The sequence below is a fragment of the Leptodactylus fuscus genome, chromosome 3 (assembly GCF_031893055.1).
Source record: "Leptodactylus fuscus isolate aLepFus1 chromosome 3, aLepFus1.hap2, whole genome shotgun sequence".
Classification (NCBI taxonomy): Eukaryota; Metazoa; Chordata; class Amphibia; order Anura; family Leptodactylidae; genus Leptodactylus; species Leptodactylus fuscus.
The window spans coordinates 106,017,575-106,041,815 of NC_134267.1; the positions used below are offsets into that span (position 1 = coordinate 106,017,575).

The 24,241-nt window shown below is 44.5% G+C and overlaps 1 protein-coding gene across 2 annotated transcripts in view; it reads left to right on the forward strand.

Annotated features, from left to right (window-relative positions):
• The first annotated feature begins 10,090 nt into the window (after positions 1–10,090).
• The window catches only part of FYN (FYN proto-oncogene, Src family tyrosine kinase), a 141,006-nt gene continuing 126,855 nt past the window's right edge, over positions 10,091–24,241 (forward strand). The window contains exons 1-2 of one of the 2 annotated variants that reach the window (XM_075268146.1): positions 10,091–10,601; positions 17,770–17,933. The gene's annotated coding sequence lies outside the window, so the exon portion shown is untranslated. The remainder of the gene's footprint in view (positions 10,602–17,769; positions 17,934–24,241) is intronic. The other variant, XM_075268147.1, reaches the window with a different exon arrangement.

The window sequence follows — 24,241 nt, forward strand, 5'->3', positions numbered from 1 at the left end:
GTTGTTCCCACAGCACTATAGTGTGGCGTTTGTGGTCCGTGGGGCCTTAGCCCCAAGAGGATTTTTCACCAGGGTGAAGCATATTAAACCAGCAACACATTTAGATCACCTGAATGTAAAGCTTTTTTCCCCAATTAGAATTTGTACCTCCATTGCCAAGATATTCATTTATTTCATAATATGCAAATGGACAAGCTGGAGCCCCTGAAGGTAGCTCTGTTGCTCTAATATCCCTGTGCAAAAGTGAGAACACAGGGGAGGTTAGATTTCAGCATGGCTCTCTGGCCCAGTCACTCAAACAAGGTAGGAGGTGGGAGGAGGGCATATTAGACCCGTATGGAGCATAGTAGTTTGGAGCAATTAAAGAGGACCTTTCATGTCATCGGGCTCATGCAGTTTTATATACTGCTAAAAAGCCAACAGTGCGCTGAATTCAGTGCACTGTTGGCTTTTCCGTTATGTGCCCCGGGGCTGGAGATATCGGTGCCGTTACTGATATCTCCTCCCTGTCAGAAGGACGTTCCTGACAGTCTAGCTGGGCTATGAGGAACGTCTCCCCTAACAGTACTCGTCCATAGCCCTGTACTGTCAGGTTTGGTTTTATTTAACATGTGATTGTATTTTCACCTCTGCTACAGTTAGGGCCAGAAATATTTGGACAGTGACACAAGTTTTGTTATTTTAGCTGTTTACTAAAACATGTTCAGAAATACAATTATATATATAATATGGGCTGAAAGTGCACACTCCCAGCTGCAATATGAGAGTTTCCACATCCAAATCGGAGAAAGGGTTTAGGAGTCATAGCTCTGTAATGCATAGCCTCCTCTTTTTCAAGGGACCAAAAGTAATTGGACAATGGACTCTAAGGGCTGCAATTAACTCTGAAGGTGTCTCCCTCATAAACCTGTAATCAATGAAGTAGTTAAAAGGTCTGGGGTTGATTCCAGGTGTGTGGTTTTGCATTTGGAAGCTGTTGCTGTGACCAGACAACATGCGGTCAAAGGAACTCTCAATTGAGGTGAAGCAGAACATCCTGAGGCTGAAAAAAAAGAAAAAAAATCCATCAGAGAGATAGCAGACATGCTTGGAGTAGCAAAATCAACAGTCGGGTACATTCTAAGAAAAAAGGAATTGACTGGTGAGCTTGGGAACTCAAAAAGGCCTGGGCGTCCACGGATGACAACAGTGGTGGATGATCGCCGCATACTTTCTTTGGTCAAGAAGAACCCGTTCACAACATCAACTGAAGTCCAGAACACTCTCAGTGAAGTAGGTGTATCTGTCTCTAAGTCAACAGTAAAGAGAAGACTCCATGAAAGTAAATACAAAGTGTTCACATCTAGATGCAAACCATTCATCAATTCCAAAAATAGACAGGCCAGAGTTAAATTTGCTGAAAAACACCTCAAGAAGCCAGCTCAGTTCTGGAAAAGTATTCTATGGACAGATGAGACAAAGATCAACCTGTACCAGAATGATGGGAAGAAAAAAGTTTGGAGAAGAAAGGGAACGGCACATGATCCAAGGCACACCACATCCTCTGTAAAACATGGTGGAGGCAACGTGATGGCATGGGCATGCATGGCTTTCAATGGCACTGGGTCACTTGTGTTTATTGATGACATAACAGCAGACAAGAGTAGCCGGATGAATTCTGAAGTGTACCGGGATATACTTTCAGCCCAGATTCAGCCAAATGCTGCCAAGTTGATCGGACGGCGCTTCCTAGTACAGATGGACAATGACCCCAAGCATACAGCCAAAGCTACCCAGGAGTTCATGAGTGCAAAAAAGTGGAACATTCTGCAATGGCCAAGTCAATCACCAGATCTTAACCCAATTGAGCATGCATTTCACTTTCTCAAATCCAGACTTAAGGCGGAAAGACCCACAAACAAGCAAGACCTGAAGGCTGCGGCTGTAAAGGCCTGGCAAAGCATTAAGAAGGAGGAAACCCAGCGTTTGGTGATGTCCATGGGTTCCAGACTTAAGGCAGTGATTGTCTCCAAAGGATTCGCAACAAAATATTGAAAAAAAAAATATTTTGTTTGGGTTATGTTTATTTGTCCAATTACTTTTGAGCTCCTAAAATGTGGAGTGTTTGTAAAGAAATGTGTACAATTCCTACATTTTCTATCAGATATTTTTGTTCAACCCTTCAAATTAAACGTTACAATCTGCACTTGAATTCTGTTGTAGAGGTTTCATTTCAAAACCAATGTGGTGGCATGCAGAGCCCAACTCGCGAAAATTGTGTCACTGTCCAAATATTTCTGGCCCTAACTGTATTTAATGCAGTATTTCAGTATTGTAATAGTGCCATGTTCCTAACTAAGGCTGGGGTACCCCGTAGTGCAAACGCTATGATTTTGCCACAGAAGTAGACTGAGGTTGTACAACTCTGCACTGCCATACAGTCTCCTTGTCCATGGCTCTATTGTGTATAGTTTTTCTTATCCAAAGGAGACCTACCTGAACCTTATAAAAATAAAGAGTAAGGTAAAGAAACATTAACTAAAATGTTAGCTTTTATACTATTTTATCAGACTCAACACAAGATGAAGCAGAATTCCATATGACTGCGCAGATTCTTTTGAAAAAAGCAAAATAATGAGATTTTTCAGACAGATTTGTCACGTTGGGATTTTGTAGCAGCAATATTTCATTACTTCATTTCTGTACAGCAGAACTCCACATCTCCCTAAAATAACAGAGCAACATATGATTGTGGTAACATTTGGTAACTTAGTTGTGGTAAAAGTGATTATAAATATAGTAGAATAATAATATACTGTATAAATATCATGTATGTCTAAGATCAAAGGCTGAAATGCTGGGTCTTCAAAAAGGATAGACAGCTCTTATCGTGTATATGAACACTGTCAACATGGACGGAATATTTCAAAATAAAATCATTTAATACAGTGTAAGAGACAAAATTACAATTTATCACAAAATATTTTAGAATTTATAAATAAAGTCATGGCCGTAATTTTTGGAACCGCTGAATTTTTGAAAATGAATATTTCTCCTGAAATTATTGCAATTACACGTTTTGTTATGCATATGTTTATTTCCTGCATGTATATTGGAACAGTACAAAAACAAGGGGGAAAACCCAAAAATTATATAATTTCACTCAAAACTCCAAAATTGGTCTGGACAAAATTACTGGCACCCTCAGCGTAATATTTGGTTGCACACCCTTTGGAAAAAAAACCTGGAATCAATCGCTTCCTATAACCATCAACAAACTTCTAAGGCCATCGTTCACATTTGTGTTGGTAATCTGTTCTGGGAGTCCTCTCCGGGTTCCAGACAGGCTTCGGGCCTACTTGTGTGACGTTGCTGACCGGGTCATGTGACGTCTCGGACGTCTTTGAAGATGGCCCACACCACCGAGGAGTACAGCGGAGCCAGGGATAGGTAAATAACAGTGGTTTTTTTATGTTGGTTTCCCCCCTCGGTCTCCGATTATTAGTTTTATTAGTATAATAATTGTGCATTTCTGTCCACAGTGGGGCATAATAGTGTGTGTAAGGGCCACTATGGGGCATAATAGTGCATGCAGGGGCCACTGTGTGGCATAATAGTCCATGCAGGGGCCACTATGGGGCATAATACTGTGTCCAGGGGTCACTATGGGGCATAATAGTGCATGCAGGGGCCACTATGCGGCATAATAGTGCATGCAGGGGCCACTGTGTGGCATAATAGTCCATGCAGGGGCCACTATGGGGCATAATACTGCACGCAGGAATGCAGGGGGAGGGGGGTCAGTGTGGCGTTGGTCAGGGGGGCCCCATGTCAAACGTTTGCCACAGGGCTTCACCATTCCTAGTTACACCATTGCATGCGCATTAGGTTCCTGTGACCACTTTATAGGCAATTATAAAGGACAATAATGGTCCTGCAGTGTTAACATAGATGTGTGGTTTTCCCGCAGTGCTCTTTGGCTGCAGCCCACTACATGGGGCCTTAGCCTTAAAGGGATTCTACCATTAAAACCTTTTTTTTGTGGATAAGATGTCGGAATAGCTTTTAGAAGGGTTATTCATCTCTTACCTTTAGACGTGGTCTCCGCTGTGCCGTTCCTTAGAAATACCGTTTTTTACCGCTATGCAAATGAGTTCTCTCGCAGCGATGGGGGTGGGCCCCAGCACTCAAACAGTGATGAGGGCGTCCCCACCGCTGCCAGAGAAGCGTCTCCAGTAGAGATGAGCGAACACCAAAATGTTCGAAGTTCGAAATCTGATTCGAACAGTCGCTCACTGTTCGAACGGGTTTCGAACCCCATTATAGTCTATGGGGAACATATACTCGTTAAGGGGGAAACCCAAATCCATGTCTGGAGGGTCACCAAGTCCACTATGACACCCCAGGAAATGATGCCAACACCCTGGAATGACACTGGGACAGTAGGGGAAGCATGTCTGGGGGCATATAAGTCACTTTATTACATGGGAATCCCTGTCAGCTTGCGATTTTCGCAAGCTAACTTTTTCCAATAGGAATGCATTGGCCAGCGCTGATTGGCCAGTTTACAGAATTCGGCCAATCAGCGCTGGCTCTGCCGGAGGAGGCGGAGTCTAAGATCGCTCCACACCAGTCTCCATTCAGGTCCGACCTTAGACTCCGCCTCCTCCGACAGAGCCAGAGCTGAATGTGTGTGCTGAGCTCAACTACGCCGGTGGTGTAGCCGGGAGTTCAGTGCACGGCCAGCTCTGCTATGCCGGAGATTGAACTCTCAACTACACCGGTGGTGTAGCCAAGAGTTCAGTGCACGGCCAGCTCTGCTATGCCGGAGATTGAACAGAGTTGGCCGTGCGCTCCGGTGGTGTAGAAGAGCCGAGGGTGCAGAAGGGTTCAAGTGCACCCTCGGCTCTGATGTAGCAGAGCTGAGTGTGCACAAGGGTTAGAGCGCACACTCCGTCCGGAGATGTAGCCGTGCTGATGCTGTCAACACTGCTACATCTGATATTGGAACACAATGGAGACTGCTGTGGATTCCACAGCAGTCTCCATTGTGGTCCGATCTGAGATGTAGCAGTGTTGACAGCATCAGCACGGCTACATCTCCGGATGGAGTGTGCGCTTGAACCCTTGTGCACACTCGGCTCTTCTATATCAGAGCCGAGTGTGCGCTTGAACCTTTCTGCACCCTCAGCTCTGCTACATCAGAGCCAAGGGTGCACTTGAATCCTTCTGCACCCTCGGCTCTGCTACATCAGAGCCGAGGGTGCGCTTGAATCCTTCTGCACCCTCGGCTCTGCTACATCAGAGCCGAGGGTGCACTTGAATCCTTCTGCACCCTCGGCTCTGCTACATCAGAGCCAAGGGTGCACTTGAACCCTTCTACACCCTCGGCTCTGCTACACCACCAGAGCACACGGCCAACTCTGCTCAATCTCCGGCATAGCAGAGCTGGCCATGAACTGAACTCTCGGCTACGCCACCGGCGTAGTTAAGAGTTCAATCTCCGGCATAGCAGAGCTGGCCGTGCACTGAACTCTTGGCTACACCACCGGCGTAGTTGAGAGTTCAATCTCCGGCATAGCAGAGCTGGCTGTGCACTGAACTCTCGGCTACGCCACCGGCGTAGTTGAGCTCAGCACACACATTCAGCTCTGCTTCATCACGCCAATAGAATGCATTGGCCAGCGCTGATTGGCCAGAGTACATAATTCAGCCAATCAGCGCTGGCTCTGCTGGAGGAGGCGGAGTCTAAGATCGGACCAGAATGGAGACTGGTGTGGAGCGATCTTAGACTCCGCCTCCTCCAGCAGAGCCAGCGCTGATTGGCCGAATTATGAACTCTGGCCAATCAGCGCTGGCCAATGCATTCCTATGGGAAAAAGTTTATCTCACAAAAATCACAATTACACACCCGATAGAGCCCCAAAAAGTTATTTTTAATAACATTCCCACATAAATAAAGGTTATCCCTAGCTATCCCTGCCTGTACAGCTATCCCTGTCTCATAGTCACAAAGTTCACATTCTCATATGACCCGGATCTGAAATCCACTATTCGTCTAAAATGGGGGTCACCTGATTTCGGCAGCCAATGACTTTTTTCCGATTTTTTTCAATGCCTCCGGTGTCGTAGTTCCTGTCCCACCTCCCCTGCGCTGTTATTGGTGCAAAAAAGCGCCAGGGAAGGTGGGAGGGGAATAGAATTTTTTTGGAGTTTGCCACGTGATGTTCGATTCGAATCGAACACATCGAACAGCCTGATATCCGATCGAACATGTGTTTGATAGAACACTGTTCGCTCATCTCTAGTCTCCAGCACTGCCTCCTTCTTCGTCCGCAGCGTCATCTTCAATGTCTTCTTCCGGCGCAGGCTCGTAACTTCTAGGCCAAGGGCCTTGGGCAGAGCAGACTGCACAGGCGTACAGGCCACGAGCCTGCACCGGAAGAAGACATTGAAGATGACGCTGCGGATGCAGAAGGAGGTGGCACTGGAGACACTTCTCTGGCAGCAGTGGGGACACCCCCATCGCTGTTTGAGCGCTGGGGCCCGCCCCCATCGCTGCGAGAGAACTCATTTGCATACCGGTAAAAAACGGTATTTCTAAGGAATTGCACAGCGGAGACCACATCTAAAGGTAAGAGACAAATAGCCTTTCTAAAGGCTATTCCAACGTCTTATCCACAAAAAAATAGGTTTTAATGGTAGAATCCCTTTAAGAGGACTTTTCAGCACCTCTACCAATTCCACTGCAGTGTGGGTAGTCTTAGGATATGTTCACACAGCGGAAAATAAAGAGTTTTTGTTGTGGTCTAGCCACGACGGGATGACAGTGCAGTGCATCGACATTCCATCTCGGCATCCTGCCCATGATTAGGTCTGGATGAATGGGCCTAGTCAGCAGGGAGTCTGGACTCTGCAGTTGAATCATCCACGGCAAAATTGAGCAGGATGCTTCTTTTGTCCGCGTCCTGCTGCGATCTATGCCACCCATTAAAAACAATGAGAGCCAGATTCCAAGAAGAATCTGCTCCAGATTTGGGGACAACTCTGCGGCAAATTCCTCCATGTGAACATACCCTTAAGAGGGGGTGGAGTCATTTTACTACAGTTTATCACATGTGAGAACTGAATGAAATATATAGAATGATATGGATATAAGAAAGAGAAAAGAATGTATATGTATGCAATTATACAATGGATATACAGTATATTACCATAAAATGATTATGTGTAGTGCAGTGACGTAACTACCTCCATAGCAGCAGAGGCAGCTGCCACAGGGCCCGGGGCATTAGGGGCCTGGTGACAGTCGCTATCATTATACTCGGGGGTCTTTTCGGAGTATAATGATTGGCAGACCAGGAGAGGTAAGAAACATAAAAAACACTGTTACTTACCTCTCCACGATCCGGCCAGGCCTCCTTCCTGACGTCCTTTCTGACATTTCTGACGTCACATGAACCCGGCCTGCGTCCTGGGTCATGTGACGTCCGACGTCGCAGCAGAGACCGACAGCGTAGGAGACGGGGGACAGGTGAGAAACAGCAGTTTTTTATGTTCTTATTCCCCCGCGTCTCCGATTATTATACTCTGGGGTCTGAAAAGACCCCAGAGTATAATAATTGTTTATGGGTGTCCACAGTGAGACATAATACTGGAGCCACTATTGGGGATAATACTGTGTGCAGGGGCCACTATTGGGGATAATACTCTGTGCAGGGGCTACTAAGGGACATAATACTGTGTGCAGGGGCCACTATGGGGGATAATACTGTGTAGGGGCCACTATTGGGAATAATACTGTGTGCAGGGGCCACTATTGGGGATAATACTGTGTGCAGGGGCCACTAAGGGACATAATACTGTGTGTAGGGGTCACTATGGGGGATAATACTGTGTGAAGGGGCCACTATGGGGCATAATAGAACACGCAGGAATGCGTAGGAGGGGGTCTTCGGCGTTGGTGTAGGTCGGGGGGGAATGGCCCCGCCATTCCTAGTTACGCCACTGGTGTAGTGTGTGGAATGATTATAAATGCTTGAGAGAAGAAAGGATGGGTGTAAGTAAATTTATACACCTTAATCATAATAACAAAACTAGGGAACTGACTTTATGGAGAGGGGAGAGGAGAAAGAGGGTGGGGAGGAGGGGCAGGGGAAGGGTATTATACCTATAGGAAGCAGATACTTAGATCATGGACGCGTCTGAAAGATAAATAGTAGCATTAGTAAAACATAATCTACAGAAAACTATATAATTCGTATTTGTGATTTAGACCACAATTTAGTCTCGAGTACATAAAACTTAAATTTTGATACAGAATGGTTTTCTTTGATGAAATGTGATGGTATTGGTAATAACATGTTTTTGCATCTTATATTTGATTTGTGTTATTCTATGCCGTCCTTGCACACGCTGGTTGGTTTGCCCAACATATGTGAGACCGCACAGATACTTTATTAGGTAGACAACAAAATTTCTATTGCATGTGAAAAATTCTTTGCAATGAAACTTCTGTCCTGTATGTGGGTGGTATATGGGGTCTCCTTTCAGTATGTTTGAGCACTGATGGCAGCTCAGACACAGGTATGTGTCCTTCTTTTGAGAACTTAGAAACTGTTGTTTGGGCTGTTTGGAGCATGGAGTACTATTGTTCTCTGGATTCATCCCAGGATCATTAGCACTTTCTTTTTTGCATTTTAATTATACAATACTGGCTACCTGCAAATATGGATGAACATACAAAAACATATCCACGCAAATGTGATTTTTTTTTTTTTTTTTACTGATTTGTTAAGGACACTAGATAAGGACATTATGAATATCTATTGACTGTCTCTATAAGGTGGGGTTCACACCTGCACACGTTGTCCAGTTTGTGCAATCCGGCCGATTTCCATCTTCTGCCCCGCGAAACTACACAGGTGATGGAAACTCAGAGATCAGTTTTAAAACTCATTCACTTGAATGGGTTTGCTAAGGTGACCTCCTGTGTGCGTCTTCTGCCTGTCTGCAGTGAAACAGGTTTTTTTAACTAGACACAAAGTCAGACATGCAAGACTTTATGTCCAGTTAAAAAAAACGGTCTCCCCACAGACCGTCAGAAGACGCACACAGGCAGTCACCTTTGCAAACCCATTCAAGTGAATGGGTTTTAAAATTGACCGCTGGGTTTCTGACTCATGTCCAGTTTTGTGGGGCAGGCGATGGAAACCGGCCGGATTTCACAAACTGGACGACTGCAGGTGTGAAAGGAGCATAACTGTTCCAGCATATTATCCGAGTAGACTTCTCCCACAAAGTGGATTTCTTGAAAAAAGCACGAACGACTATTGACTGACTTCTTGTCTGTAACAGTCTGTCGTACATATTATCTATCATTGTCCTAGGTGAGTTCTCACCACTATCCATCTATGTATACCTGTGTTATCATCATTACTATAGTATAGATAAGGATTGACACACTTATTTGATTTTTATTTCTATTTTTTTCTTGTAAACAATTGTTTCAGTATAAATGTATTTTCCTATGTTTTCTTCCTTGTAAGAATTCTCATTAATTGTTGATAGCTAGTCCTATGATTCCAATATCCATGATCTATGTTACATAGTACTTTATGAATACAGGCATTTGACTATATCAGCGATGGTGTATCACTGCTGTAAATATACTGTGATCTATATACCAGCACCCTAATGTTGTTCATAATAGATATGTCTTTAATACCTGTATGAAATACTAGGATGATTGTTTGTCTATGATTGTAACTATGTATATGTTGTTACCCACAGAGTCTGATGAAAGAGTTATTGCCGAAACCATTTACTGTCACTCTGTAAATGATCAATATTAAATTACAAATGAAGTGCTTCAATTCTTCATTTCCATGGACTACCGCCTAGCTACCTGCCATGTCACCAGTGGAGATTGCATCGTACATTTGTTGTGTAATCCCTCAGTTCTGAATACTAAGGCTATCATTTTGCATGTGTCTTTCTGAATCACCTCCACAGCTCTGCCATGTCACCACATTGTCCTGTGGCATGCCTACTTTCATCCATATTGGAGCATCCTGGCACATATTATTCCACTGTACTCCCAGTACACAGGGAGAAGTGTGGTGGTCTCCAGCGAGAAGCAGAGGAGGAGTAAAGTGATGCATAGGATGAGGAAGACCCTCCCTAGCAGTGGGCTGAACAGCCTGGGGTTGGTTCAGTGTTCATCACATTCAGAGCATTGGGAAAGCAAGAGGGGGAAAAAACAATCGAGGGGATCCGCAGCTTTTGTCATCGCCCGTAGTAGTGGCATTGAGGAAGCAGAAGCGTTGCTCAAGGCAGTGATCCTGGGATATCCTTCAGCGGTCAGTGAGAGCTGCTGGGCAGGGAGAGCAGCAGGCAGCAGCCTGGTCTCTGCAGCCCCCTCTCTTGGTCACACACACAGACACTGAAGAGCAGGAGGAGGAGGAGGAGGAGGGAGCTGCTGTCAGACACTGCTCCACTGCACGACAATCCGGACTTCTCCCTGCACTGCTCCGGGTGTGACCGCAGCTCAATCTCTACAGCCAGCAGCTGCGCTATTACAGGACGATGATGTGAATGTGGAGCAGCACCGTCCAGTGCAGGTACACAGCTCAGTACACATTTCCCAGCATCCATTTCTGTCATGTAGCTCGTGTACCCGGGGCTGGTATTGTGCCCACTGGGGTTATTGTCTCATTGTTCCCCCGTGTACATGACTGTATTCTCGTGTGTTGTGCGCTTGTTCCAGCTCCTTTGTGTACACGTACAATAGACATGGCTGGGGACAGATGTATGTGAGGTTCGACCCAGTGTCCACTCAGGGACATGGCGTATACTGTGGGCCCCAGCATTGTCTACCTCATGTATGGCTTGTGAATGGAGGCATTTGTCATTGCTGATAGTATTGTATTGTCACCCTGCTGCTTGTTTATGGGAGAGCACTGACTGCATAAAGATATTATTAGCAGTCGCCTTATATACAGTATATATTGCACAGCTACTGTGGTGTATAAGCCTAGCAGGTGGCATGTTGGCATTATTGGGCAAGCACCACATTGCAGTATTTTAAACCATGCGGACTGAGCGTATGGCATCTGTAAAGCCGCACCAGTATTATAAGGTGGCTCTGTCATAGATCACACACGCATATAGGCCTGAGGTTTCATTCAGCAATAAGGAGGCATAGCTGCCAGTTAAATCTGGGTGGCAGACAAAACCCTCTTTCATTTCGCTGCTCATAAAAGACACAAAATGCCCAGTGCAGTGGGATATTAAACAAGGATTTGTTGTTTTGGCTCATTCTTTATTATTTGTCGCCCCTTTGCTGTCATTGCCCATCTGCAGTCTGGATGCTGAGGGGGGTTTTCATGTAAATTGCTTGCAATGTTCTTCAGTATCTTCCCACTGTGGTGGATGCTGAAGAATGTGCTTTATCTACAAAATCCTAGCCTCCCTGTAGTGTATACTAAAGAGCGTGCCCCTACAATCACTAACATCACCAGCTGGGTGACAACCGTTACAGCTCAGGACGAGGCTTGTCACCCAGCTTTCCTCCTACATATATAGTGGTACATCCTATACTTCCGTATCATTGCAGATCTAGACGCTGGCATGTGACATCCTGGGGCCTTGGAAAGCTGGAGGTTTCTTTGTATTTATGTGAGTTGCTCTTTAATCAGTGCTTCTGTATAAGGTCATACTTTGGCTTCAATACAGATTGATCGTGAAGTGGCATTATATGTGGTAGAGATTAGTGCCAGTTATCACTGTCTCAGATATTTGCAAATAGTCTGTAACAATGTAAGTGGGGAAGCAAAATTTACAAGACGGAGAGTAGAACAGCCTATTGAGACCTTGTGTTTTCCTGCTTGTTTTCAACTCATCAACTCCCACATCCTTCCTCCCCCAGATAAGCAATGTTTCCAGCATTACTTTTTCCTCTTCTGACTCCTTTGGTCCTTTCCACACCCATATCACATTTACAAGTTTAACAAATTGATTTAGATTCTTAAACAACAGTAACTTATTACAACAGAATGCTTAAAGGGGTTCACTGGACCTGGTAAATGAGGGTTTAGCCTAGGTTCACATCTCACAGTCTCTGTAGGAAGGAGACTCTGTAAGTCCTGCACGAGGACTTTACTCTCTCTTGGTTTCAGTATAAAAAAGCGAAAACTTGATGGACCACCTGGCAGCCCCCATTATAGTTTATACAGTGGTAACCACTGTTTTGGCGGACAGGTTCTCTATCGTTGAGTTCCCCTGGTGGACCTGAAAGACGAAAAGACCATCGCTAGTGTGAACCTAGCCTTACTTAACAGATTCCCGTTGCCAGTATCAGGGATACAACTACAGAAGTTACTGTCACTTGGATGAAGAATAAGTATATTGGGTCGTCTATGGACTTTAGCTTGCTTGGGTTCAGCATGGTGGCTTAGTAATTAGCATTCTTGACTTACAGACTTGGGTTTGATTCCAACCAAGGGCAACATCTGGACTAATCCTTGGGGATGTGCCTGTATGAGAGCCAATAACTCCACAGTGATCTCTGTGCTTTGAATCCCAGTGAGAAAAGTATATTACAAATGTTTGTTATTGTCATTTGTCCATGACACAGGGGTTTCATGGCCCAAAATGAAAACCTTCATTTATCATTATGTTTTTGCACATTTTTTGGAAGAGGACCTATCTACCATAATTATACTTCTATTTTTATAAAAGTTTTGGATAATTTTTGTCTGAACTCTGCATTTTCTAGTTCTTATTTTATTTCCTCTAGACTTTTATGAATGGACAGATGGATGTTACCATTGAGGGAAGAGGGTGTCCCTAGACGGTTAAATACTGTCCAACCAGTGCCAGACTGTCTATAGACACATTTTGACAAGAAGAATGGTGACACTCACTTGTTAAATTATTTATAGATTTTCAAGAGGAATAAAAGAGGAACAGCACAATGACACAATGGAATCTCTAACAACAGACTACAAGTGTTTCTTATATCTAGACATAGGAATGAAGTTGGCCATTTTCTCAACAGATAACAACTGTTAATAAGAGGTGCATGCTTCTTAATGATTTTGCCGCATCTTCTTGTCCATGCGCCAGAAGCTGATCCATACCCTCTAAGAGCACCTGGCTAAGAAGGTGTTAAATCTTTGAGGCCTTGATGCCCCATCCATTTCCACCAAGACCCTGTCCAGTGCTTTAAAAATTACATAAGCAATGGGAAGAGAGTGAAAAGTCATAATTTTTTGTACATATTTGTACCAAAATTGCGACTTTTATCAAACATTTTACACCAGCAACCTGCATAAAATATTTGATAAATCTCCCTCAATGTTTGTTAAAAGGGTTTTTCAGGACTTTTAATCTAACAACTGGGACCCACATGGCAGCGGCACTTATACTTCTCAGTCCATGCGATGTCACATTCATTGGTTACAGGGCCCGATGGTAGCACAGTCTCATGGAAGTTAAAGAGGACCTTTCATCAGATCGGGCACATGCAGTTTTATATACTGCTGGAAAGCTGACAGTGCGCTGAATTCAGCGCACTGTCGGCTTTCCCGATCTGTGCCCGGTGTAAAGCACTATCGGTCCCGGTACCGTAGCGCTTTAGTGTCAGAAGGGCATTTCTGACAGTTAGCCAGGGACGCCCTTCTGCCCAGCAGCGCCTATCGCGCTGTACTGTGTGAGCGGAGAGGAACGCCCCCTCCCTCTGCTCACACAGTTCATCCATAGACGAGTATTATCAGGAGCGGGAGGGGGCGTTCCTCCCCGCTCCACAGTACAGCGCGATAGGCGCTGCTGGGCAGAAGGGCGTCCCTGGCTAAGTGTCAGAAACGCCCTTCTGACTGTAAATCCCTACGGTACCGGGACCGATAGCGCTTTACACCGGGCACAGAGTGGTAAAGCGCACTGTCAGCTTTCCAGCAGTATATAGAACTGCATGTGCCCGATCTCATGAAAGGTCCTCTTTAAGCTAGGTTCAAATCTACGTTGGATTCTCTGTAGGAGACTCCAACGTGGATTCTACCTAAAATAGGCGGAAAGAAAAGTCCTGCAGGGACATTATAGTCTGTGAGGTCCCCAGTCCGTGGGTAACTGTTTTTTTAGTGGACGGTTCTTCTGTTGTTCAGAACTGACCGACGGAGAGACCAACACTATGGTGAACCTAGCCTTAACGGGCTGAGCTGTTTTACCAAGCATAGTCGCTGTACAAATGTACTGCATTGTGCTTGGTAAGTACTGAAGAGGCTGCAGCACTTACCTGAGCGCTGCAGACACTTGAAGCAGCTGATTGAGCGGGGGCCTGAATGTCTGACCTCTTTAATTCATGACCTATGCTAAGGATAGGTCTTCTAAGTATAGGTTATCAATTATGTAGCCAGGAACCCTATTTTAGTGCTGGGGATTATGCTGTTACTACTTAAGCAAGAGAAATGAATAATAAAAATAGGTTCAACAACATAATAAATAAAACTACATCACTGCGAGGTAATGAAGTGTAGAATACAGGTTCTATTTATGGCAGCCTGTATCCTGTGAATGGATTGCTTGCGGAGGCAGTACACAGAGAGTGTGTGCCATAGTACATGTAAGTGGGTCCAATGCAGAGTTTCGCTTGCCTAATACTCAAGCTGATGAGTAGCGGTTTAGTTAGTGTTCACTGAAATCACTTGTCTGGAAAATTAATGCAGATAAGATTCAAGTACTATTTCAGTGTCCCCATTACATCTGATTTCAGCTTCTAAACACCTCTCTCTCTCAACTATCAGCAACATATAGATTCTTTCACGTCATAGGTGGCTTTATGGAATGATATAAAAATGATACTTTTACTTGTTTTATTCAATACTTGCTCATAGCTCTACATTGTACAGCTCCTTTTTATGAATTTATTAATAACAAGGTTTTGCTATTTCACTTGTGAAAGGGATATGTCTCTACACAGTCAAATTGACAAGGACATACTGCTAACACCCAGTTGTCAGTTTATTTGCAACTTTGTAGGAGGAATAACAGAGGATCCACATTATCATCACACCGCCATTTTAACCAATTTTAAAAGAATTAGAATATTTAAGGCAAAGTTCACATCTGCAGTAGGCTATCCGTTGTTTGGGTCCATCAGAGGACCTTCAGCCAGAAGGTCCCAAGTATTGTATAGCTGGGGAGTGCTATAGGGGTCACAGCCATCACCTTTTTCAGCCCTAAGCCAGGAGACCTCATTGGTAACCCCTCACCACACTCCTGTGTCCACGTGCAGGGAATTTCATACTTACCTCTTTCTGGCTGTGCAGCTCTTTTAATGTCCTTCTGGCCACGCTGTCTCTGTGGTATTGCTTATGATACTATAGTCCAAATGACAGAGTAGCTGTGAGGATAATAGAAGAGGTTCACAGTCAGGCGACGCATCATGCTTTGCAGGAAAAAAATGTAAGTATTCAATTCACTTGAGTTGTGTGGTCTCGACTGAATGTGATGTGTTTTGGGGTAAGGAGAGCTATTACCTGTGGAGGTCACCAATATATATGTAGGGGTACAAATAGGAGACTATTACCTATGGGGTGGAGATAATAAGACACTATTACCTATGTGCATTAGTAATATCAGCCTTATAGTTGCCTTCAATGAGAATTAAATATAGCTAAACCTGCCGCTCTGCATCGCTTCTTCACCGCTCCGGGTGCCGCGCCGGATGGATCCAAGATGGCGCCCGCTCTGTCCTCCTCGCACGCGGCGCTTCCTCCTTCCCCCGACAGTCCGCCTCCTCGCAGTGAAGGCTCCGACTCTCCGGCTCTCCTGGCGCCCGTCCAAGCTCCCAGCTCCGGCCACGGCTCTGTAAGGGACCTGCTCCAGGACTCCTGCTCTCCTCCTTCTGCTGGTGCTCCACAGGACAAGCTTGCAGGTACTGTCTCTCCTCCTGTGGCCTCTTCATCTGCCATGGACGCTGACTGGCCTCCCCTGTCTCCCTCTCCTACCCAGATGGGCTTCCCTGGAGCACCTGAGGTATGCAGTACCCCTGTATTTCCTCCACAGCCCCCCATGGCTCAGGGCTCAGCTTTGGGACTGGCTTCCCCTGGACTTTCATCCCCATGGCTGACTGCAGGTCCTCCCTCTTTATCTTTGCCTAGTGGCGGCCCCTCTGTTGCTCCTCCTGGCAGCCAAGATGGAGACGTGGGTGTTTCATCCTTGCGCTCCCCAATTGCTTCCTCGGACACTGTCACCTCTATGGGGGATGCTTTGGGAGAATTGCGCCGCCTTTCTGCCACCCTTAGCTCCTTCCCTACTAAGGCTGATATGGAGGCTTATGTCTTGCGTCTGGAACAATCGTATAAGGCTGAACTGTCTGCTGTTTCTTCTTCCGTCCGGCGCCTGGAAAGCCGTGTAACTGCAGTTGAGACTTCTGCCTCTACCGCTTCTGCTCAACTCTCTGTACAGGACTCGGTTCTTCAGGTTCATGCCCGCCACCTTCAGCGTCTGACTGATACTATAGATGACCTGGAGAACCGCAATAGGCGGAATAATATCCGCGTTCGGGGCCTCCCGGAATCCGTTGACCCCAAACAGTTGGATGGAACTTTAAGATCTGTGTTTAATTCGCTCTTGGGTGTCCCCCTGGACTCCCCTCTGGAACTTGACCGCGCACACCGTTCACTGGGCCCCCGCACTCTGATGTTCCTAGGGACGTTATCTGTCGGGTTCATCACTACCAACTGAAAGAGGAGATTATGCGCAAGGCCAGGGATTCGGCCCAGATACTCTACAAGGAGCACCCGTTAATGATTCTCCCGGATCTCTCCCGGCTTACCCTGGCTAAACGCCGAGCCCTTAAACCTCTGCTGGATGTCCTGAATCATCACCGCATTCCGTATTCCTGGGGCTTCCCGTTTCGTTTGCAGGTTCGCAGGGACGGTCGGCTACTTGCTCTTCATCGTCCAGATGAGATTCCCTCTTTTATGCTGGCCTTGGGCCTTCCTCCAGTGGACATTTCCAGTTGGCCGGCTTTCCTGGTTAACCCTCCGATACCCCCACCACTGAAGGCTCAGCGCAAAGCCCGCCCTCAGGGGCGCTCTCGTATGCCTGCTGCCTCCGGTGCCTCTCAGGCGCAGAACTCTCTCCCTCCGTGATGTGGATTTACGGGTTTATGGGTCAATCGGGGGCCTCCTTTAGGGGGTGGCATTTTGCTAATTTTTGGCTGTAGTGGTATTTCTTAGTATGCTTTTATGTTTAGGTATGACATGGATACCTTTGTTTTGTCCTGTGTTATATTGTTGCATACTTTTTGTTCCTCATCTTTTCCACTTCTTTAAGTCCGGTTGGATTGGTTATGCTACTGTAGATTGTTGAAGTTTTTCTTGCCCGGGTCCCCCGGGGAGGGGCGGTGCCGTGTTTAGAAGGCTCGTCTCCTACTGGGGTTCTCGCTCTACTGTGTGGCGCGAGTGTGGTGTTTTTCTTGTCACCTTTCCCCACCTTTTCTAGGGTGGTTCTTACCTCCCCCACATAGTGGTGTTCTGTTTGTATCGTTTTGTTTTGGGTTTTTCTTTTTTTTTTTTTTTGTTGTGTTGTTTGCCTCCCTGTCTTTGTCTGGTTTTGTGTCTCCCTCGTGTCCCTCTTTGTCTCTTGTCTTGACGTTTCTCCGCTCTGAGTATGGCCACTGTTAATTTGTGTTCTTTTAATGCGAGGGGCCTCAACACTCTCCAGAAACGCAATCAGGTTCTATACCATTTTCACAAATCTCGTTCTCATATTTTGATTCTCCAGGAAACTCATTTCCGGAAGGACCATATCCCTGATATTCGCAGTAAACATTATCCCACGTGGTTCCACAGCTCCAACCTGTCTTCGAAGTCTAAGGGGGTCTCTATTGCCCTGCATCGCTCCTTTCCTCATGAGGTGCTGGACTCTGTATTGGACCCGGAGGGCAGGTACGTCTTTTTGAAATTACGCACTGGTGGCACTGTGGTCACGGTTGCAGGATGTTATCTCCCCAATCAGCAGCAGATGACGTACTGTAGGTCTCTTCTGGGTAAATTAGCCGACTTTAGTGATGGGGTGGTCTTGTTGGGGGGCGACTTTAACTTTGTCCTTGACCCGGCAACTGATGCTTCTCCCCCTCGGGCGGTCTGCGCTCCGATTCAGCTACGTAAACTTCGGTCCTCCCTTTACTCCCATCGTTTGGTTGACGTCTGGCGTATACTTCATCCGCAGGGCCGTGATTACACGTATTACTCCCCGGCCCATGGTTCATATGGGCGCTTGGATTATTTCTTGGTTAGTCATCACGCTCTGTCGTGGTCTCCGAGTGCGCATATTGGTTCGGTTCTGTGGTCTGACCACGCTCCGGTTTTCCTCTCCCTTGCGATTCCGGGCCTCTCATCTCGTCCCTTTAACTGGCGTCTAAATGATAGTCTTCTTAAGGACGCGACGTGCTGTTCTGCGGTATCAGATGCTATCCGTAACTTTGAGACCGACCAAAAAAAAAAAAATATAGCTAAACCTAACTGGCATAGCTACGTTTATACAGTCGCTGAATTACTAATGACCCTTTGAAGACAACCATAAGGCTGATGTGGCCCTCTGCGAAAATCGGTCTTACACCCCTGATCTACAGTCTTTTACCTATCACTCATGCATATAGCTGACATAGAGGAGGGTCCCACATTTAGGGCTCCCTTTATATGACAGAGCTAACATTCATGAAGAAGGAGTGGTCTACACTCTAATGGACTTGGCCAAGCCTTATATTAAATTGTATGATTATTCTTTTATCTACTGCAAAGAAAATGTGTGGCATAGGAATCATTTCTAGTAGTCAGCGTTTTCAGAAGCTGCAATTCTTCCTGTTATAAAAGGGTTGTCAGGTTGCGACAACCCCTTAATTGTCATCCTAAGGTTACTATACACATATTCTTGGTCAGGCAGAAGACTTCTATATCATTAGTGTCATTTAGGGAATTATAATGATGTTTTATCTTATGAAAAAAATAGTGGATGGTCTGTCAGTACAACATGCTGGAGCCAACTCTTGCTAAGTGCCAGGGAGGTGATTATTAGAAAGTGGCTGTAGTTAGCGGAAATGTCCTTTACTTCTTGGAATCCAAAACGTGGCTGATTGTGAAATAGTCTTGACTGCAGACATTTTTTGTCTTTCTAGATAGTGAAATATATGTGGACAGTGCTATGTGTGGGGCATTGCTACCATAACAACATTGAATGGGGTTGTGCGCCACTGTTGTAGCTATATCACAGTTTTAATCTGATTTTATAATCGTTATTAAACTTAAAATATAAAATACAACTATATTAGGTTTTTTTTGTATCTTATTTAAAAACCTTTCCCATCACCTAACTGCACCCCCTCCCCATAAACCATAATCCTGATTTTGTGACATGCCCATGACATATGGGAAATAGTCACTTACACTGCTTAACATTACTCAGGATATTCTATACTAGAATAATAGCTGATACTAGGTAATACGGCTACTCCCAATAGTACGGTTATTGTATCTCTTCCATCTTGACTTTCTCTATTGCGCTTATTTTTGTTGCATGTACTCTTGTGTGTCTTGATGGTTTATGGAGTAGTTTTCTCTTAGCAGTCAGAAAGCTAAATATATATGAATGTCCCTAGAATGAATTTCCATTGTTATAGATAGCCCACTGGCCGCCACTCTGTGACATTACTCGTGGTGATCTCAGGCTTGTATGCAGCTGCTCACCCATTAAAACCAATACCCTTAAGCTCTGGTTTCCTCTTTACAATAACATTACTGACCAGGGTGTCTTTAGAAGGCCACAACTTTGATGACGTGTGCCCTCAAATCAATGGACTACCCATATAGAGATCGCATGTCCATGATTTCACCCATCTGTAAGTCATGGCTACTGTTGCCACTAGTTACCCCCTTATTAGAGGGGGTGTTCACAGACAGATTGGCATTGACAAAGCCATTACCAGACCATTTTGAATAGGATTTCTCTATGTTAATAATATAAATAATAATAAATTTTATTTATATAGCGCCAACATATTCCGCAGCGCTGTACAATTTGTAGGGTTCAAATACAGACAGAAAGATACATTACAAAGAAAGTCATTTCACACAATGGGACTGAGGGCCCTGCTTGCAAGAGCTTACAATCTATGAGTTAATTTCTAGAGTTGTTGTGGTTTTCTGTTATTGCCATTGCCTGTGTGTATAAAATCATTTGCTTCAATGCACAATTACTGAGACTATAGCCACGAGCGGTTTTCCTGTGTCACCACTAACATACAGTACGTGAGCCATTTGTTGGATTGAAGGCATTGCAATGAGATGCCACTTGTGATGTTATCAGTGTCTATATGTCTGGTATATGTATGAGCACTAATACATGAATTATTGCTACACTTCCATGTAATATAGTCATATTGTACATGCATATGTCTTTATAAATAAATTTAGGAATCATTTGCATACAGTCATTATGATATCCTCTGAAGTACAATGATAATCATACAGCTGTGAAGTAGATAATGGAGCATTAAAATGAAGGTCCACCTTGGAGACAATAAAACATATATTAGGTAATTATATTCTTAGTAATCCCACAATATATAGCTGTATCGCTTCATTTATAGAGCAAAAGGCCTGCATTTAACTGTAAAGTGCTGTGGGTTCACTCTCATTGTGCTGTCAAGAATATGGGACTAGCATAGAGTATAATGTCTTTAATAAAATTGTTCTGATAATGAGATGTTGTGGTAAATCTCACTTTCTCTTCTGTATCTCTGCCCATTCAGCAGCAGTAATGGAGTCCTTTCACAAGTTAGAGTAAGACTCTCTTCACATCACGGTAAACCATGGGGTAAACCATTCACTCGACAATGGCCAGAGTTTCCATTTGGCCTCTATTCAGTTTGTATACGTCAATATACTTCTTTTGATGTACAGAAGAGTGTTGTATACTACAATATTCTGTACAAGTATAAACTGTTAGAAAAAACTGTAACAAACGGTATACATTTTTAGACTTGGACCATGTATGGTGGGAAACATTGCAGCTTTCCATCAGAGGTACAGTATGTGGGGGGGGGGGGGGGGATCAATGACTAGTACTATTTCAAAACCTTATGCTAGGTTCACACCTGCGTTCTGGTTTCCATTCGGGAGGAGGGGCATAGACTATAGTGGGGTCCACCTGGTTTCCACCCAAAAAGCAGAGCAGAGAGGAGAACGGAATCCCCGAACGTAGTTCCAGTGCTGATGTGAACCCAGCCTTATATGTGTACTGACTACTTCATCCTATAGCTAAAATAAATAGGTCAAAACTGAATATGGGGTTCTATGGAAGCCTTTTCCCCTGGTGAAGCCATGCTTTAAGTTCGTGCCTTGCTGTCTGCAGAAAACATTCATGTTCTGAACATCCTCTCTTTGATGAAATGTCCAGCTCTGAAAAATACTATTAATTGTTTATGAATTGCTCAAAAACTAAAGGTACTAAAATACTTTATCAGGTGTGCTTAGATCGGGCTTTTTCAGACCCTTCTGCGTGGCCCCCAACTTCTGTCTAAATTCTGAAATAGGCTAGTGATGAGTACAGCTCAGTTCAATGACTCTTCTCTTACTCTTGGAATCAGTCATGGTGAGGAAGGATGATAAATGGGGCTGTCTTAGTTATAAAAAAGAGTCACTCAGTCAGCCCTCTTCATAATCTTATTGACAGCCTGCGTTGGCATAAATATGGAGGAGTAGTTCCTATGACCAGTTTGAGGGGCAGACATAGCACCAGCAGATTTAATAAATAATGTAGCTAAACCTCTCCAGAAGACCACTCCTTTGACAAGGTCCAGGAGGGGAAACCAAGGATCACAGTTTAAAGAAATATCATGCTGAGGACTGGGAATGACCGTGAGTTAAAGGCATAACATGCTGGGGTCTAGGATTAAGAACAGAGCCTCACTAGGAACCAAGAATGAAAGAGCTAGCCATGCTGGGATCCAGGAGGCAGAACCATGCTCTGGACCACAATTTAACCCATTTATGCTGGAGGTTATATTGGTTTTGAGTTCCAATAATGGAACAATATGCATAAACGGGTTAAAGGGATACCATGCTAGGGACCAGGAGTGAAATGGGGAGCCATGCAGGCAACTAGGAACAAGAGGAAACCCTGGGGATGAGAAATGAAAAGGAAATGTGCAATTTGCCATGACAGTATAAAAGAGTTTGGGCCCCCAGTAGTTATGTGTGTGGGTTGGTATTACGTGCGTACCATGACTGTTTGTTTTAGTTCGGGTATAGGCCCCCTGTATAATAGATTGATGTGATAACTGGTGCTGTGTAATATGCTGAGGCATAAATCACATTATTTCTGGTTCTTCCATCATTATTTGCAGGTTTGCAGTTGTGTACGTGCTTGTTGACTCCATTAGACACGTCAGCCTGCATTCTGTATACTTCTTCTTCTGTTGAATTACCCTTTCTTTCTTTTTTGTGTAGATTACAATATGTGTAAAATGGATTGTTTAGTTACATTGCATTTAGTTACATAGGTGCAAGATATCAAACTTTCAGTATGTGCCTAGGAGAAGCCAGCTATGGAGGACATGTGTTTTGTAGTCTCGGATGGCTTCTATAGCAGTGAACTGTGATGCTGTGTCTGGCCAGATTATCCTGCATTTGACCTTTCTCAGCACAGGGGGCATTTGCTCTTTACATCCTATCATCTCTTCTAGTCACTGCTGTCTACCAATGAATAGTGTAATAGTATCAAACACTAGAATACATTGGATTCACTGATATTACAGCAGGTTATCTGCAGCACAGATTCAGAATAGTACAGGAATGCCTTCCATATTGCTTTTGGCAGGCTGTCAGAAAATGTCTCCAGAAAGACAGGTGGCTTATTTTGCTTCAGGTTTAGCAACCAGGTCTGCGGTGTTTATTTAAGAGGCAGAAATACCAGTGGAAGTAGTCTTGACAGCAGCACCACATGTGGAGCCTGCAGATTGTTCCAAAAAGGCAGATCTGTGTTTAAACATTCACTGCAGAAATGCTATTTGCAATTTACAACCTAGAAAGGTGTACTTCAGGAGTGTATACATTTGTACACATATATATGTGTGTGCGTGTGTATATACACATACATATATATATATATATATATATATACACATATATATATATATATATATATATATATGTGTGTGTGTGTGTGTTTGTGACTCAACTTTGATGTAATCTCCTTAAAGCATGTCAAAATGAGGCGTCTCCAGACTCTGTCACGTCTGTCACATGTGCTCAGTGTGAACCTGCTTTTATCTGTGAAGAGCACAGGGTGGCAGTGCCGAAGCTGTGAGCACAACCCCCATCTGTGAAAGTCGGGCCCTCATATCATCCTCATGGAGTTTGTTTCCAACCGTTTGTGCAGACAGATGCACATTTGTGGCCTGCTGGAGGTCATTTTGCAGGGCTAAGACAGTGCTCTTCCTGTTCCTCCTTGCACAAAGGTGGAGGTAGCGGTCATGCTGCTGGTTTGTTGCCCTCCTTGTTTTCTGGTAGCGCCTCCAGCGTGTCACATTGCACTACAGACTGTCCAGAAGTTGGCAGATGCTTTAGTCCAGGTCTGGGAGGAGATCCCTCAGGAGACCATCCACAACCTCATCAGGTGCATGCCCAGGCGTTGTAGGGAGGTCATACAGGCACGTGGAGGCCATACACACTACTGAGCCTCATTTTGACATGTTTTAGGACATTACATCAAAGTTGGATCAGCCTGTAGTGTGTTTTTTCACTTTAATTTTGGGGGTGACTCCAAATCCAGGCCTCCATTGGTTAATAAATTTGATTTCCATTGATGATTTTTGTGTGATTTTGTTCTCATCACATTCAACTTTGTACAGAACAAAGTATTCAATGAGAATATTTCATTCATTCAGATCTAGGATGTGTTATTTGAGTGTTTCCTTTATTTTTTGAGCAGTATATATACTGTATATATTTGAAACAGTGGGGGTAAAAAGGCAATCTTAATAAATGTCCCGACTGGTGCAAGGCATGACTGAATTATTAAGAGGCTTTGGCTTTCCATTAAATCAGGCAATTGCTTGTGTACCAGAATGGATGTCCATGCCTGTCTGGAACTAACATATATAGTTTTCAGGTATATTCTGGCTGCAATAAATATTTCAGGCCAAGACGTTCCTGTCCATTTATTCCACCCACTTTTGCTGAAAGTGGTGATCGAG